Here is a 17,048-nt window from a genome sequence, read left to right as displayed (position 1 = left end):
AAATATTCTGTAATTCATGACTTTAAAAAGTCTGCTTTAAGTATGAGTATATACCAGACATCTAGTTACATCAGTATGCAAATCTATCTATGTGACTTTCTGTGGGTTACCCAGATAGCCTTCCCTTCCATCTCCTAGGGGCAGCTAAGTGGCAAAATGGATCAATCACCTGGAGTCAGAAAGACTCATCTTTGTGAGTTCAAATCCAACCTCAGATACTTGCTAGATGTGTGACTACCTGGGTAAGTGACTTAACCTTATCTCAGTTTCCTCATTTGTAAAATGAGCTGGAAAAGGAAATGACAAACCACTGCAGTATCTTTGCCAAGAAAACCCCAAATGGGGTCATGAGTGAAAAATAACTCAATGATAACCCATCTCCAAATCTGGGTCTGTCTTTTTTTTTTTTTGCTTAAAATTCAAATAGATGAAAGAACCCATTATCTAAATTCTCATCATGCAACACTGCAAGTGAGGTTATGGGGGCAATATCCCTCTGTCCAAGTTTGGTTGCATTCTCGTTATTGATAGCTACTGACCATCACCCTAATACACCATTCCATTGCTGCTTTCATGCCTTTGTCTCTTTCTCAGTCTGGTGTGTTCTTTCCCATTTCCTTAATAAAAGCCTAAGTCTACTATCCTTCAGAGTTCAGCTTTTATTCTAACCCTTCTATTAAGAATGCCTTGGCCATCTCAGGGTACAGGGCTTCCTGACTCATTGTTTCTATGACTACACATTTTGTGAAATCCCTTTATGGTTCTGTTTAATTGTTCATGTGAGTCTTCTCACCCTGAGTACATTATAAGTTTTTCAAGATCAGGGGCCATGTCCTTTGTTTCCTATATCTTTCCTGTGTCCACTATACTTGCTGAACACATAGCGTTTGGTAAATGATGTTAAATGACTAAATGCATTTGTCCTACAAGGTTTTAGGACAAGGGGGCTTCACTCAGAGTTGTAGTTTCCCCCTTTCCCTAAAGTATCATATAGTTAGCATTTGAAATATACCTAATACAATCTTTTATAACTTGGAAATTTTTCAAAAAATCATATTAAATCATGTTGAATTTAATAGTATTCATTTTCACAGAAAATTTTGCTTTCAGGAGGAATTATCTTTCTATCATTCCCAGTTTCCTCAGAGATTAACTTTGGGTGGGAATGAATTATGTTTGTCCTTTTAAGGCTTCCTTTTTTCCCTTTGATAGTCCTTTCTCTATGCTCTGGTGTCTGGCAACCTTAGGCTTATTAAAAAACACATATATATTGAAGGAAGAAATGAATCTGAACTTAAACACAAAAGGAAAAAGCAGGAAGAGAAAGCTCTGAGACACCAAATTACTTCTGAAAGAATGAAAGGTAATGCAATATTGGATCTGGAATCAGAAAGACCGAAGTTCAAATTCAACCTCAGATATTTACTAAGATGTATGACCCTGGACAAGTCACTTCAACTGATAATATGAACTGGAGAAGGCAAACCACTCTATTATCTTTGCCAAGAAAACTTCAAGTGAGGTCACGAAGAGTTGGACATGACTGAAACAAATGAACAACACAGCACCTCTCTCCTGGTGATGTTATGAGGATCAAATGAAATAATAATTATAAAGCACTCAGCACAGTGCCTGATACCTTGTAGGCTCTGTGCTCTTATTATTATAGCTATAGTTATTATGCTCTTGCTATTATAGCTCTTCTTCCTGAATGCCTTTAGCTTTCTGGAAAGCAGTGATCACCACATTCATTATTCTTAACACCAACAATAACCAGCTTCCTTCCCATATGTGACAACTGAGTCTCAGCTACAGGTAGCCAATCTAAATGGAAAGATGGCATATATGTATGAAAAGTTTAATAACAACACAAGTCAAAGACATATATTTAACACACTAAAGAGATGTTTGGGACAACTCTTCATTAGCATACAGTGAATTAAAGCTCAGTGTGGCACTGGAGAAAAAACACTGGACTAAGAGTTATGGACTCTGGGACTAAGTCTTGGTTTTGTTACTAGCTAGTTGTGTGATTTGCAATATCATCCACAGTTTCTTCATCTGTACAATGAGGAGAAGATCCTTTAAAATCCAAATCAAAAGGGGAGTATTACAGTGGAAAGAACATGGGACCTGGAGTCAGGAGAACCTGAGTACAAATTTGACCTCAGGCACTTGACACTTACTAGCTGTGTGAAATCAAGTTACTTAACCCCGATTGCCTCCCCAAAAGGAAAAAAAAAATGTCCATTATCAACTCTGACATTCTGCAATGCTACAAAAGGTCCATTTAGTAAATGCCACAAGAGGGTGAGAGATAAAGAGACAGCTGGTAGCTAGCATCATGAGGATCAAATGAAGATCAAATATTTGTAAAACATTTGGCACAGTGATTGGCAGGTGATAAGCTGATCAGCACTGACTTCTTTCTTTCTCTATTATTAGAGAAAAAAGGGAAGCCTTTACAGCAAAGGCTGGGTTTCATTCATTCATTCATCCTTGAAGGATGAATGGGATTTGCATAAGTAGAGAAGGTGGCAGAGGGTATTCTGAGCTCTGAGAATTATATCTATAAACTATAGATAAATAGATGTTTTTATTCTAAATGGAATACTACCTCTTCCCTTTGCCTATTCCCTTCTCAATTCAGCCAAGAGTGAACCCTTGCTTGGTATGGACTTTGGATAACTCCTATGGCTGAATTGCTCTTTCCAAGTGGGACAAATTCTATATCATTCTCCCAATGGGGACTTTGTGTGATACTACAGCACTCAGTGGTAGTAATAAATTTTATTCATCAGTGCCTTTGTTTGTCTATAAGATACCCTGCAGGTTAGCTTGACTGGTTTTGTTTTTTCCCACACAATTCAGCACCTGAACAAAATGTCAAATGGTTTCAATGCTATGTAGACACAGACTTCATAAGCTAATACAACCTTGTAAGAAAGCTTGATATTGAAGCATGTTCAAAGGAGGGTGACTATGATGGTGAGGGAGCTAGAGATCATGCTGTATGAGGATAAGTTGAAGGAATAGAGGTAAAAAGAGGAATCTGACAGGAGAATGCAGGCATGATCACCATCTTCAAATATTTAAAGGAGAGTCATGAGATCAGCACCTGTTCCATAACAAATCTAAGAGATTTACCTGGGCTATTAAGGAATTGTCAGTCAATCAGTCAACTGAGAAGTATTTAATAAGGGAGTTGTCTAGGATCACATAACCAGTATATGTAAGAGGCAGGACAAATATATCTCTTCTTAAGTTTGAGATTGGCTCTCTTGAAGGATCACTGCAACTAGCATAATACCATCCTACCAAAACATCATCAACACTTAGAACTGTCCAAAAGTGGAATGGGTAAACCATTGACAGTCTCTCATCAGTGGAGGTCTCTTGAAGTTGGATAATCAGTTGTTGGAGATGTTACTAAGGAGACTTTCTCAATTACAATCTCTGATGATCCTTCCAACTTTGACATTCTATGATAATGACTCAAGTAAGCAGATCTTTACTAAGAAAGTTCCATGCTTTAGGTTAAGGGCTATGCAACTGATTATCATAGGAAAATGCATGTTCCTGCTAAAAGTCTAGTTAGAAAGACAAGATATAAACCCAATGAAAGGTGAATAAAATAGAATATGCAAGTGGTAAAGACAATTAGAAAAAAATATTCTAGTTGTTCTGTTAGTTAATTACTAACATGTATTAGTCATTTTTAAGTTGGTCCATGAAGGTGTTAGATAAATTCAGAGGGAATATGCCTATAAATCATCAAAAAGGATAAGTTTAAGATATCTGGAGAAGTTCTCAACCTATGAAATGACATCTAAGATCTTGACTTTGAATAAACTGTTCTTGAGAGACTGGAAATATTCTTCCATTTTCCCCTCTCCTTGTCCCCCTACTTCATTTCTAGTCTTCTTACACATTACACCCCAACATGTATTCTTCAATTCTAAGATACTGGTCTCTTGGTTGTTACATGAACAAAACACTCCATCTCTCACCTCTGGGAACTTTTTTTCAGGTTTTTGCAAGGCAAATGGGGTTAAGTGACTTGCCCAAGGCCACACAGCTAGGTAATTATTAAGTGTTTGAGACTGGATTTGAACCCAGGTACTCCTGACTCCAGGAATGGTGCTTTATCCACTGTGCCACCTAGCTGCCCTGCTCTGGTCACTTTCTCTGTCTTGCATGCATCAGAGGCAGAATTCCAAACTAAGCCTTTCTTAATTTGAGACCATTTCTCTCTCTTTTCCAACTATGACCCTTCCTGACTTCCTTTAAGTCCCAGTTTAAATTCCACCTTCTATATACATCCTTCTCTAACTTTTAAAAATTTCAATGATTTCTCTTTTCTAATTGCTTTCTATTTAACCTGGATATAGTGCAGTTTCTTTATATATACATGTGTATATTTGTTTACATTAGATCATTGGCTCCTTGAAGGCAGGGACTGTTTTTTGCTTTTTTTTTTTTTTGTATTTTCAGTGCTTAGCACAAGATATATTTACTGAATTAAATCCTTTTAACCAATAGAATACTCCTGAAGAGATAATACTTGTCTTTGGGATTGTTATTCCCTGTTCAGCTGGGAAAGCAGCCTTTCCCATCTCTTAGATACCTGAAGTTGTTATTGTTGTTATTGCTATGTTGTTATTGCTATGTTGCTATGTGTCAGTCATGCCCGACACTTCATAACTACTTTTGGGGTTTTCCTGGGCAAAGATTCTAGGGTGGTTTGCCATTTTCTTCTCTAGCTCTTTTTTACAGATGAGAAAAACTAAGAGGGTTAGGTGACTTGCCCAGGGTCACATAGCTAGTGTCTAAGGTCAGACTTGAACTCAGAAAGATGACTCTTCCTTACTCCAGACCAGGCATACTATTCACTGTGCCATCTAGCTGCCACCTAAGTGCCCCCTAGCTGCAGTGGTTTAGGTCTCCCTGTTTATGGAACATTCCTGACTCTAATAATGATAAAACCAAATACCTCTAAGTAGCACTGCCGATTTTGGAGAACACACCTAGGACAAGTTAATTGGTTGGTGATCCAATATTATCCTAGTTCAAATTTGACAAGATTAGGTCTCTTTGATAACAAACCTGAAGCAGGGGACAAATCAATTCTCGATGGACTAAGGGATTGATGTTGAACTAAGAAATGGATGGAATACCTTTTCTGAAGGATGTGCTAGCATAATAGTTCTCTTATGGACCTTATTACTTCTACACCAGTAGAAGGGAATGAATGTTTAAATTTGGTGTGAACTCCACTGGGGAGGAAAAATTCCTCCAGAAACAATCTTTCAGGGCTGTTGAGAGACAGGTAAGCTCAGGTGTGCTTATCAAGGAGTCTTGCAAACTCAATCTCCACTGAGTTTTGTTCTGTTCTAGGTCTATGGGTACCATCATTGACCAGAGGAGGGAGAAAGCACTTTGATTTTAAAGTATACACTCAGGGAGGAGAGGAGATTTGATTTAGGCCTTGAAGGATGTGCAGTATTTCAATAATGGTAAATAGGAAGTGAGGCATTCTAGGTGTAAGGGAAAATGAGCAAAGATGTAAACTGAGAAAAGTACTGAGTATGTCTGCGGGAGGGTGAATGAATGCAATGTGACTAGAAATAAGGACCTGTGTGTGTGTGTGTGTGTGTGTGTGTGTGTGTGTGTGTGTATAGACATATAAAGGAATAGGTGGAAATTAGGGTAGAACTGTTGATTGTGGATGAGATTCCATGCCAGGATGATCAACTGTTAGATCTGGCTCCCAGAGATGATCTAATCCAAGACTTCTTAACCTGAGATCTGGAAACTTGTTTTTAAAAAGAAAATGATATTTCAATATTATTGGTTTCCTTTGTAATCCTAATGTGTTTTGTTTTGTGCATTTAGTAACATTGTTCCAAGAAGGGCTCATTGTTTGTTGTTCAACCTTTATTCTCAAAGAGGTCCAATGCTATCATGAGGGTGACATCTTGATTTGTAAGTGGACTGGATTTAGGTGAGGTACAGCTGTACAAATTCATGAGTCTTCTAGATCCCCTGGCCATGAGGGTCATCAAACAGCCAGAGCCATGACACAAAAATGGTGAATAATCTCCTGGTCTAGTCCAGTTCCTTATTTTATTTTATTTTTTGGTTGAATGAACAGACCAAGCAAGGAGAAGTGTTAGATTGTGAGTGTCACACCTGGGACTCAAACTGACTGAAAATTCAATGTGCTCTTTCTTTGAAACCTCATGATGTTTCTTCATAAATGCTTCTTCTGCTTTATTGACTATTCCTGACAGCATATTAATGCTAAAAGATCAGGAAAGATCATTTGAGTAGAGCCCTATAGAGTAAGGCTTTCTCTATTCCAATATTCCTAGGTCACCCATGTGAAGCAAATAGGAAAAAAGGAGAAAGAATAAGGAGGAAAATGATAATGAATGAAAAAAATGATGACAACTCCTTAAATTTGGATTATTGCTTTATGGTTTGAAAAGTTCTTTTAAATGCTCAGGTGGAATAGTTCATACTTTTTATCTTGTAGAGTACATGGCATGAAACCATCTTATTGGGAAAAGTATTATAAAAGGTTGTTGTTTCTTTGTGTTTTACTTTTGTAGTGAACCAGCTAAATTAAGGGCTCTTTAGCAGACTCAAGGCAGATTTCTTTACTAGGAATTCTGTTCCCTAGTAGGTAGTGTATTGTGGCCTGGCTCTGTTGAATTTTCAATGATTTCTAAAATTTTCAATACTTTTAATTTTCTTTAACTCCTAAAACCCAAGGAAGTTTGCAAACTGAGACATTTAGGAGCTTCTCCATCAACCAATTAAATGCCACCACTTGATAGAAAAATACTATATGCATTGAGTCCACAAGATATGTCCAAAGTCCTACTTCAGCAAACTCTACAAAATCATTACCTTGCAGGAGAAACAGAAGAATGGTAGAAAAGTTTTATATGAGATCTGTCTTCTGTTTCTCTCCATCGAGATCTTGTTTCACATACTGACTTTAAAACTGAATCCAATAAGCAGTCATGAAGTGCCTATTATATACAAGACACTGTGACTGGATGAAATACAGAGAAGAAAAGCAGAAGAGTCCCTGCTTCAAGGAGTGTAATAGGAGAGATAATACATTGCAAATAGTTATGAAACAAAGCAGCATGTGATCAATAAAGAAGAGAACAGAGTGCTCAAAAATATTTGCAATCCTCCAGGTACTTGTCTTGTGATATGAGGGTAGCTTTAACTTGACTTGGCTTCAACTTGGCCAGGCACCTTCCTGTACAATTCTTACCTGGGGATGTATGCTACGTAATTTGATTCGTACATTTTTACATGAGCGCTGGGAAAAGTACCTACCTATTAAAGGATTAAGAATGATGTGAAACTAGCTGCAAACCTCCTCACCTTGCCAAAATGGTTCCTAAGCAGTGTTTAGAAGAAAGTTTTCTTGCAAAAATTATCTTCTTCAAAAGTGGAGAACACCTGGACCTGGACCTGTCCTCCTGAATCAATCAGGTGATCTGTTTGTAGCCTAGTTTTAGTCACTAAGTCTGAGACTTTGAACAAATTTATGTGTAGTGAGAGGCAATATGTGATAGAATCAGTATCAAAATCAGGAAGATCTGACTTGAAGTTATGCCTCTGATTCATGCAGTTATGGGATCCTTAAGTAAATCAATTAGCTTCTTAGTATTGTCTAAGATATTCATTTGAAAAGAAGGGGTCAAGCTATATGAGAAGAGTGAGTTTCCTTAACTAGAAAGTTCACAATATGAGAACATTCACATTCCTATCCTTACTTGTATATGGTACTTTACAATTTTCAAAATAACTCCCCATTTTGTGTCTCATCTTTCTCATCTATGAAATGAAAGGGGATGGATTGGATGATCTTTAGGGTCTTCCAGTTTTAGCAATCTATATTCAAGGCCCCTTTTGCTGCTCTGACACTCTATGTGAAGTCAAAGGTCTCTTCTAGCCCTAATAGCATGAGTTCTATGCCCCTTCTCTCTGGTCTGTTTCTAGGAGTAAAATACTTGATGTAAGGCTATGGGACTTGAGTAATGCCTGGTATTCAAACCAACCTTCCCAACCACATGGGAGATAGGTCTTCAATTCAGTAGGCTAATTACCTTCTTCCTTGCACCAATCAATTCTTCTTTTCTTCCCATCCCAATTCTCTTGCTTCAAATCTCCCTTTCCTTTGCTGGAACAGATATTTTGGAAACAGGCAAATCACTAATCTGCATTCCCGGACAGGGAAATAACAGATGAGTGCACAGTTGTTCCCATTTCCCCCCTGCCCCTAGAGTTTTAAAGTCAGATGTAATTTACTGAGATGTAATAAATCACTCTCAGTAATTCTGCTCCCCCTTTTACCCTCCTGAGCACAGTAATTACTGCTCACTAGGCTCTCCAAAGCCATTGTTCTACTGCTGAAGCCCAGCATGCCTGAACTCAAAGCTCTAATTATAGGAGCTGATCCCGATGCCTTTTACCATCAGGAACACCAAAAAAACAAGCTAGTGGCACTTCTCTATGGGCTCTGAAGGCTTCACTGGGGGGCCTGAGGCTGAGCTGTCTGAAGCTAGTTGCCTTAGAGCCATGGTAAAAAAGACCCATAGACAGTGACTCAAGTAGACCAATAAGTGTGTGTGTGGGGGGATTGCCATCTAGTATGAAAATAGCCTTGAGACTCATAGATAGATCTACCATCAACCTCTAATTCATTACCTAACCCTTCCCTACAACAACAAAAAAAATAGAACTATTCTCTCCACCCAATTCTCTGATTCCATCTAAACTTAAAAGCTTCCCTTCACAGTTCTGGTATGTGCATTCTTAGGAAAAGTCCTGTAGGAAGGCTAGAGTTGATCCCCTATCCCTCTTCAGTGCCAGGTGTCCTTCTTGGCTCCTAAAAATAAGCTTTTGGGTCCACTGCCATGCCATCCCTGCAGAAGGCATACAATAAAACCTTGTTGGTTTGAATTAAGAAGTTACCACTGCCATGACAGCATCAAACACCTAGGTCAGAAGGGGTTCTTCACCATTTTTTTGGGGGTGCTGGATCCCTCCGGTAATCTGGTGAAACCTATGAACTCCTTCTTGGAATGATGTTTTTAAATGCATAAATTTGAACCTACAGAATTACAAAAGAAACCAATTATATTGAAATAGTTATTAAAATGTTCAAAGTTCCAAATTTACAACCATTCCTGAGAAACCAGAGACTCCCAAAGTCTGTGGATCCCAGGTTAATGGTCCCCTACTTAGAGAATGGTTTCTCTTGGACTTGACTCTTAAGGAAAGGCTCATCCTAAAAGTCCCCCTCTTTTTAGCTCTACAGGAAAAGGGGACTTGGGAGACTTAAGAAAATTGCCTGCTTTCATATGCTGCTTTTCCACTCTCATTCTCAGTTCAGGTTGGAAAGCACTTCGATCCACCTCTAAAGGCATTTTCCTGTCAGTTAATTCATTTTTCTGCCATTGAATCTGCTTGGTCAGTAGATTGAACCTGCTGCCCCAATCACAATTCAATTGGCTAGCTAAGCCCCAGTTTCTTTGAGGGGCTTGGGTCCAGTTATAAATGGGTTAAAAATCATCATTCTAGCCATAAGGAGAGAATCTTTATCCATGGCCCGAAGGTCCACCCTCAACCATCTACTCTCCAGTTTTCATGTATTCATTCTCAAATGCTTTAAGGATTTTATCTTTAATTATAAAAATAGCAAGAAGGTGGAAAAAGCCTCAAAGTCAACTCCTTTCCATGCAGTCAAAACTTTTCTCCAGCTTGAATCCCTGCCACTGCCTGGGAGCTCCTAGGTCTGGCTATGTTAGCTTGGGGGTGCTGGGGATCCGGGCAGCCCCCTAGAAATTTACTAGGGGTCTTATTTTTTTTTTTGGCAATACTTTCCCTTTGGGAGGGGAGGAGGAGGAGGCCGTTTCCAGTGAGGCTGCAGGTCAAATGCTGACATGCCCTTTGGAAAGACCTCCATTTCTCCTTGAAATTGGCTCTAATGACCTTGCACACTCGACTATTTTGTCCTTGCCAGCCTGTTTGTCACCTTTGAGGGAAGGGGGGCTCCTGGGTGAGGTGAGGGGATAATCAAGGTCTCTCGGCTCTCCTCTGGCTTCTGGTGATGTGAAGGTCTGTTCGTCACGGCTGGGACAAAAGCTTTTCCTGGGCCTTGAGGGTTTGCAGGGGGCCTGGGCTGGGGGCTCGGCAGAACGGAGGTGTCAGTGAAAGCTCCAGGCTCCAGACGAGGGGCAGCTTCCCGCCGTCACCACCTTGGGAAACTTTTGCTGCCTGCCAGTCGTTGGGCCGTGGGGGGATGTGGCGCAGGAGGCGGCAGAGCCCGCATGCACCCCCCGCTCCCCTCCTCGGGGCTCCCGCCCCTGCAGCGGCTGCCCAGGATCCCGGCCGGACCGCACTCCGCGGGCTCCGCGGGCTCCGCGGGCACCCCGGGCCGGCCTCAGGCCCGGGCGGGCCGGGGATTGGACGCGGCCGGCCCGAGCGGACGGGAGCCCCGGCCCCGGGCCGTGCCCTCCTCCCGGCCCCTCGCGCCCCGGCTCCGCGCCCGAAGCGCCTACCTTTCACCGTGGGAACGGCCGCTGCCCTGGGGCCGGACCGGGCTCTCCGCGCCCCGCGCCCGCAGCGCCTCGGCGTCCGAGGCGGCTGCACGTGACGGGCCCTTCGCGCCCGCTAGGAGCGGCCGCCCCCGCCGAGGCCAGCCCGGGGGGGTGCCCAGGGGCATAGCGGGCACGGGCCGGCTGGGTCGGCGCGCCCCTCCGGGGACAGTCGCGAGCCGCTGCCCGCGCCGCCGCCCCCCCTCGCAGCTCCGCCGCTCCGGCTCCTGCCCCGGCTCCCGGCGAGCGAGGAGCGAGCGGCACGCGCGGCGCGAGCCCAGCCCGGTGCCGGCGAGGAGCGCGCCGCGCGTGCCGCCTCCTCCGGCCCAGAGTTTGAGGGGAGGGGCGCGTGCCCGGTGCGGGGAGAAGGGGGGCCGAGGGGAGCAGGGCGCGCGCCTGCGTTCGGGCCCGGGGCGCTCCCTGTCCGGGGGCTTTTCGTGCCGCAGGTGTCGGCTCCAGAGCCACCTGGAGCCCGCGGTGTGAGAAAGGGGCCGGGCTCGGCCTCACTCACCTGCCTCGGTCCCGCTGTGTGTGTGCGTGTGCCGGTGTGTGTGTGTGTGTGTGTGTGTGTGTGTGTGTGTGTGTGTGTGTGTGTCTGTGTGTGCGTGTGTGTCTGTGTGCTTGTGTGTGTGCGTGCGTGTGTGTGCGTGTCTCTGTGTGCGCGTGTGTGTGTCTGTGTGTGCGTGTGTGTCTGTGTGTGTGTGTGTGCGTGCGTGTGTGTGTCTGTGTGTGCGTGTGTGTCTGTGTGCTTGTGTGTCTGTGTGCGTGTGTGTGTGCGTGTGCTGTGCGTGTGCGTGTGTGGGGGGCACTCTCTAGGGGCCCAGGCTCTGTCCGTGAAGCCTCCCCGGGCCCAGGCTGCCGGCTGCCCCGCAGGGCGCCCTCCCCGAAGACCACACAACCCGATGCGGCCCCGCCACTAACCTTGCGTCAGTTCCGAGGATGAGGGGCGGCGGCGGCTGCCTGGAGTCTCTCCTCCAAGGGCGAATTCTCCGAGCACCCACTGCCCCGACCACCGGCCCCTCACGTGGCTCAGCAAGGGGGACCGCAGCGCCGGAGACGGCCAGCCCCCAGAAGAAGCGGCTTGTCGTGTGCAAGGAGGAGGAAGCTCTTTTTCTCTGAGAGTCCAAGGGATAGAACCAAGAACGTTGGGTTGAAGTTTCAGAGAAGCAGCTTTGGACTCCCCATAGAGAAAAACTTCCTAGCGGTTAGACGTGCCACAAGAGGATCTTTTTGGCTGCACAGAGAAGGCCTATGCCATCGCTGGGCTAGCTCAGGCAAATGATACTGAAGAGGGATATTTCTGCTTCAGATAGGAGCTAGACCATATAGCTTCTAAAGTCCCTTCCAGTTCTGAGATGTCAGGTCACTGTACTGAGGAAACCAGGACCAGTCTAGTCAATCCTCCCATTCTATAGATGGGGAAATTAATTGTCAGAGAGGAGAAGTAATTTGCACGATATCATGCAGCAGGAATGTAGAGAGAAATGGTTAAACTTGCCTTTCCTCTGCCCCTCCTCCCCCCTCAAACGTGTAGTCAAGTACTTCATCATTGTGTCCCCATGACAGACTCCCTGAAATATTTAGAAAAGAAAGAAATTATTTTAAAGAGCAAGCACAGGCTATGTCAAAATAAGCTTTTCTTTTCTTCCCTCCTTCCTTTCTTTCTCTTTCTTCTTCCTTCCCTCCACCTTCTTTCTTTCTTTCTTTCTTTCTTTCTTTCTTTCTTTCTTTCTTTCTTTCTTTCTTTCTTTCTTTCTTTCTTTCTTTCTTTCTTTCTTTCCACCTCTTTCTTCTTTGTCTTTCTCTCTCTCCTCTCCTCTCCTCTTCTCTCCTCTCCTCTCCTCTCCTCTCCTCTCCTCTCCTCTCCTCTCCTCTCCTCTCCTCTCCTCTCCCTCCTCTCTCTCTCCCCTCTCTCTTCTTTTTTCCTTTCTTTCCCATTACAATAGTAAGACTAAAAATGTTGTAGACAAACTTTACCTAGCTTTTAACAAAGTGATGCTATTCATGTGGACAAGAAGCAAAGATATTACCTAAACAAAAATACATTTAGGTAGATTAGAAAGCTAGTTGATTGGTTGAATCCAGAGAGTGAACAAAATAGTTCACTGTCAAAATGGAATGTAGTCTCCAGTAAAGTGCTAAAGAGAATTTGTATTTGGTCCTCTAGTATTTAATGTTTTTATCAGTGCTTTGTGTAAGAAGTGTACTGCAGTAGATGGAGAGCTGTCCTCTTAGGAAGGAAGAGCTGGGTTTAAGTCTTTCTTGCCTCTGACAAGTGGTAGTATGGCAAGTGGCAGTCACTTGATATCACTTTGTTGTAGGAAATTCTCTAATAGAAAGAGCTGATCTACATTGGTAGACAGAGTATTCTCATCCAGAAATTCCCTATTTCTGTGAAATCATCCATTCCCTGGCCTATCAGTGCTCTGAATAAAGAATTTTTTGTCATATTTGTCACCTTTGTGGATGACACAAAGGTGAGAGAGCTAAAAACTAGATGTCTGTCAGAATTTTTAAAAGATCATAAAAAAGGGGAAAAGAATGCATGTAAGAAAATATTTGGAATAGCTCATTTTGTAGTGGCAAAGAATTGGAAACTGAGGGGGGATGTTCATTAATTGGGTAATGACTGAACAAATTGTGGTATGTGACTGGGATGGAGTACTATAGTGCTTTAAGAAATCATGAACAGGCAGACTTCAGAAAGACTTAAATGAATTGATGCTGAGTGAAGTGAACAGGACCAGAAGTTTATACATATTAATGGATGTATTGTGTAATAATCTACTATGATAGACTTAGCTCTTCTCAGCAGAACAATGATCAAAGTCAATTCTTAAAGAACTTGTGATGGAAAATACCATCCACATCCAGAGAAAGAACTATGGAGTCTGAATGCAGAACAAAGCAGACTATTTTTAATTATTAAAATTTATTTTTTTCCTCTTGTAATTTTTCCCTTTTGTTCTGATTATTCTTTCACAAGACTGATATGGAAATATGTTTATCATAGTTATACATGTATAACTTATATCAGGTTATTAGCTGACAAGGGGAGAGGGCAGGGGAGGGAGGGAGAAAAATATGGAACTCAAAATCTTTCCAAAAAAAAAAGGATTTTGAAAACATCTTTTCAAGTAATTGGAAAAAAATAAATTTGTTTTAAAAAAATAAAAAAGATCTAAACCAGAACATATGAGGACACTGGACTGAATCTAAAATGAAATTTAAAAGGAACAATTAGCAATTACTTGAAGCAATTTTTTTATCACCAAATCATTGATAGGTGATCCAATAAAATTATATATGTAAAGCATTTTTAATGATATAACCTAGGTGACTTATTTAGAAGAAAAAAATCTGGTTTTGGAGTCAGGAAGACCTGAATTCAAACCTCAAACACTTAACTGTGTGACCTTTGATGTCATTTCAGCCTCAGTTTCCTCATTTGTAAAATGGAGATAATAACCTGCTTCCCAGGTGATCTCAAATGAGGTAATATGTAAAGTGCTTTGCAAACCTTAAATCACTATATAACAGCTAGTTATTATCATAAACTGTGATGTATGTGATGACAGCCAAACTTATTTTTTTTAACAGCTCTAAGGTCTTATAAGTTTTTTTTTTAATTTTTAAGTCGATTAATCTGGCAGAGAGGATAGTAAAATGTGGTTATCATGAAGCTCAAATAAAATTAGGAAGCAATGTCATCTTTGCTCCTGGAAAGGTAGTGCACCCCCGTGGATAGTGAGCTGAAGCCCTGCAACTTGGAAGATTCAAAGCCCATCCTTGACAATTATTAACTGAACAACCATGAGCAAATTATTTAATTTCTCCAAGAAATTTTATTTTCTTTATCCATAAATGATCACATTTGTGTGTGTGATATGATTATAGAAAGTGAATGAGATGGTTTACTGATACAAGATCATGCATCTGATAGTTTGTACTTTGAACCACAAATTATTAGAACCATGGAATGTTAGATCCAATGTTAGAACATAGCACATAATGATATAATATATGTCGAATTCTTTAATGTCAATTTTTAATTATTTTTTGAGCTTTATAAAATTCCTTAGCCATGTGCTGTATTCATGAGAATCTGTAAACATCTGCAGACCTGATGGTGGTTTGAGTTCTTGGTTCAAGAAATCTCTTGGTTTTTCTTGTGCATATGATAGAGGATAGATAGAACAATGATTTTTTTCTGTGATGTGGAAGCCTGACATGACAAGCTCATGAATTGGATTTGAGTGAGGGGGTGCTGTACAAAGTCATCAGTTTCACTTTCTTCTCTGGAGTCATCTGGGATCAGTGGTCAGATATGTAATAGGACAATTGGAGATGGCCCTGGATGTGAGGTAATCAAGGTTAAGTGACTTGTCTAAGGGCTGGTGCTCTATTCATTGCACCATTGTGCTTGGTACTGGGGGAAACAAAGACAGAATAAAAAGCAACACCCGAATACTGGAATAGAGGATTTGGATGAGAGGAGAGGAGAAGAATATATGTGTTAATTTGAAGAGGGAGATAGCAGCAATAGCTCAGGGGGCTTCTTTGAAAAGGTGGTAATATATGAAGCAGGCTTTGGAGGATGTCCCAAAAGGAATCTCTAACTCAATTTGTCCAAAACAAAACTCACCATCTTCTCCTTTCCCAAATCCATTTTCTTGGCTTCCCTATTTGTCTTTGAAGTCACCACTATCCTTCTCAAGTTCACAACTAGGGTCATCCTCACCTCTTCAGAACACCTCCCTTATGTCCAATCATTTTGAATGTTGAATTAATTCTATTTTCACAAAATCTTTCAACATCTTTTGTATCCACCTCTACCTCTTTGTTTCCACTCATATATCAGTACTACTTTAATTTAGGCCCTTTTCAGCTCTCACCTGAACTACTGTAATAGCTTCTTAACTGGTCTCTCTGTCTACATCTTCTCCTTTCTCCAGTCTATCCTTCACATAGCTTTCAAGTTAGTATTATATCACATCCTTGCCCAAGAAGATTCAGTGAATTCCTATTTCTTCTAGGATAAAATACAAAGTTTTCTGTTTGGCATGTAAGACCCTTCACAATTTGGCTTCACTTTATTTTTCCAGGTCTATTGTAAACTATTCTCCAACAAGTATTCTATGTATCAGCCAAATAGGTCTTCTTGTTGATCTTCATAGATGAGATTCCATTTTCCACTTTATGCCTTTATATAGGCTACTTCCCACTCCTAGAATGCGCCACCCTCCTTAAATAACAATACCTAGCTTTTATGTGGTGCTTTAAGGTTTGTGAAGCCTTTTGCCAATATTATTCCATGTGACTTATAATAACCTTGGGAGATAGGTGCTATTATCCTCATCTTATAGATTAAGAAATTGAAACTGAGTTAAGGTTAACTGATTTGCCTCAGTTTACACAGTTAGTAAATGTCTGAGGCAGGATTTGAACTCAGATATTCCTGACCCTAGGTCCAAAACTCCATCTACTATGTCACCTAGGTGCCTCTAGAAATTCTATCTTTCCTCAAGAAACCACTCAGGACTAAAAGAAGCCTTTTCCAATTCCCCAAGTTGTCTCCTCTAAATTGCTCTGTATTTATTTTGTATATATTTATTTGTATTTTATTGTTCCCCTCCACCCCTCAATTCCATCTATGCACCTTGATGACTGTTCTGTTTTTTATCTTGTATCATTAAAACTTAGCACATAGTTGATCAACTGTCCCCTCCCCCCTCCCCCCACTCCACAGATGCTTGTTGTGTCAGGTAAATTAGGGATGCTAGGAAATGGAGACTCCTGACTGTGTAGGGATGGGCTATTAGAGATTAGAAGACACACATTCAATTCAGAAGCTGCTCTAATAGGGTCTGAACTAGGGTGGTGGCTGTGTGAATGAATGGGTAAGAGAGATGTTATAAAGGATAAATTGGTTGAGATATGAATGGGTTCCCATTTGCTGTAAAATTAAAGTTCTCAGCGAGAGGTTAATGATATTTGTTTATGATAACAACCCCCATTCCAATTTTCATCTTCCTTTTTACTTATTGTCTTCCCCCATAAAAACCGAAGCTCTTTGAAGACAGGGACTATCTGTCTCTCTTCTTTTATTTGCATTCCCAATACCTAGCCCATAATAAGGGCTTAATAAATGTTTGCTTACTTGACACCAGTCACTCCCAAACTGGACCAGATCTTAGTCACTGAATGATACCAATTTACTTCACTTATGAGTGTACCTCACTTAAAGTAAAGATGATATAGGAAAAACCTGCATTTGCCCAAATATCTGTATGAAGAGGGGATCATTCTTATTGTTACATATACCCTTGCATTCCTTTAAATAGCAAATGAACCTAGTACATGTGAAAGAGGATTTGTTCTATAAACAGCTCTCTCAGGATAGGCTTAAGGCTAGATCAT

The 17,048-nt window shown here is 41.4% G+C and overlaps 1 protein-coding gene across 3 annotated transcripts in view; it reads right to left on the bottom strand.

Moving 5' to 3' along the window:
- Positions 1–11,620, bottom strand: part of FAM163B (family with sequence similarity 163 member B) — a 59,044-nt gene extending 47,424 nt beyond the window's left edge. Inside the window, exon 1 of one of the 3 annotated variants that reach the window (XM_074227678.1) lies at positions 11,550–11,620. The gene's annotated coding sequence lies outside the window, so the exon portion shown is untranslated. Of the gene's footprint in view, positions 1–10,592; positions 10,639–11,139; positions 11,429–11,549 lie in introns of those variants that run through there. The other 2 variants (XM_074227664.1, XM_074227671.1) reach the window with 2 other exon arrangements.
- Positions 11,621–17,048: the final 5,428 nt, after the last annotated feature.

This window comes from Macrotis lagotis, chromosome 1 (assembly GCF_037893015.1).
Source record: "Macrotis lagotis isolate mMagLag1 chromosome 1, bilby.v1.9.chrom.fasta, whole genome shotgun sequence".
Taxonomy (NCBI): Eukaryota; Metazoa; Chordata; class Mammalia; order Peramelemorphia; family Peramelidae; genus Macrotis; species Macrotis lagotis.
The sequence above is the reverse complement of the archived record's forward strand: the minus strand, read 5'-3'. Positions and strand labels throughout refer to the sequence as shown.